The following is a 1,529-nucleotide window of genomic DNA, read 5'->3' as shown; positions in this document are numbered from 1 at the left end:
TGTAATTTTTCTGTTAATACATTAAAATTCATCGATGAGCAGGAGATGGTTCGGTAAATTGTATATATATACTTTTGTGTAAGTTGACTTACTTACTAATTCACCTCATGTATTTTAACTACCTATCTCTATTTTGTAATTCAAAAAATATTTTCCAGTCAGAGATTACTAGATGATACATTATTCATATAGAAGCCCTTCCATCAGCATCAGAAGGGCGGGCAGACCGACAAAAAACCCTGATAGTGGATACTACCCTCCTATGATAATAAAATATACTGTCTTATTTTATTTATTTTATTTTTTTTTTTATTATTTGCTTTTTCTTTTTTTAATCTATATTATAAATGATTCTCGTAATCTATTCTTGACTCTTGATCAATTTCATCAGACTTTATTTAATCACACGAGGTAATGTTAGCCGTTAAGTAATTTGTCGAAGAGTTAATTAATTAACTCGTGATGGTGAGGTGGATGTTTACACTGATGGCTTGTCCGTATTAACTTTCAGTGGACTTAAGTTTAAATTACTAGTCGTGTATTATTCCAAGCGAATGATGTCAGAACGTTCTCTCCGCTCGTATTGGCCAGTCCCGTGTATATTTCTGAGTAAATATTATCACTAATTATTAAAATACAATTAGAAGATTCAAATTAGAAAAAGATGAATGGCAATTCAAGAACGCGATGCAAGAACTCCATCTCGTAGAACATACATAAAAATGTTTGTACAATAACTTATTTTGTAAGAAGTTAGTTAACCCTGTGGAGTAGATTGTAGGAAGATAGGGTGGCGGTCAATAAAGCTACCAAAATAGTAACTAATAACTATTTAGTGTTTAACCTATAAATGAATAAAAATATTTATTGTTTAGGTCAACAATAAATAGTTTTATTTTATTTAACTATTTTGATACCTTTATTGGCCTTTATTGATACCTTCCTATAATTTAAAAAATTATTTTATATCATAATAATAAACCTTTTCTTAAAATCATTTTTGTACTTTCTGTATTTTTATTAATTTTTTTTATTCTTCATTTTTTCCCATTATTTATCTATATTTAAAAAAAAAAATTAAATCTATACCGCTAAAATCCGGTTAAGGGTGCAGTATTTTGTAAGGAAATACTGATATAGACCAACAGTTGTGCAAGGAGGTGATTTGGTCAGAATCACCCTCGACCTCCAGACCTTCACCCAATTAAGGGTACCGACTTTATGAGGCTGGGTGTAGAAGAAAATTATTTATTGCTAACCAAACGTTTCGTCCGACTTTACAGGACTCCGTCAGGGCTAAATGAAAAACAACACAGAAACATTTTAAGAATTGACAAAACATTAGAACAATTTTTTTGTTTAGAAAATATATAAAAGAAATAATTTAAGGAAGAATAGATATAGAAGGATTAGGAACTTGTTACTGATAGATACAGCCAGGTGTGATAGAATTCTTAATACAGTAACTAGAGTAATAAATTGTTGAAAAATACTCGTAAGAACTATTTATAAATATGATAAAGAGTTAG

The sequence above is a fragment of the Halyomorpha halys genome, unplaced genomic scaffold (genome assembly GCF_000696795.3).
Source record: "Halyomorpha halys isolate HHAL.00 unplaced genomic scaffold, Hhal_1.1 Scaffold1935.1, whole genome shotgun sequence".
In the NCBI taxonomy this organism is placed as follows: domain Eukaryota; kingdom Metazoa; phylum Arthropoda; class Insecta; order Hemiptera; family Pentatomidae; genus Halyomorpha; species Halyomorpha halys.
The sequence above is the reverse complement of the archived record's forward strand: the minus strand, read 5'-3'. Positions refer to the sequence as shown.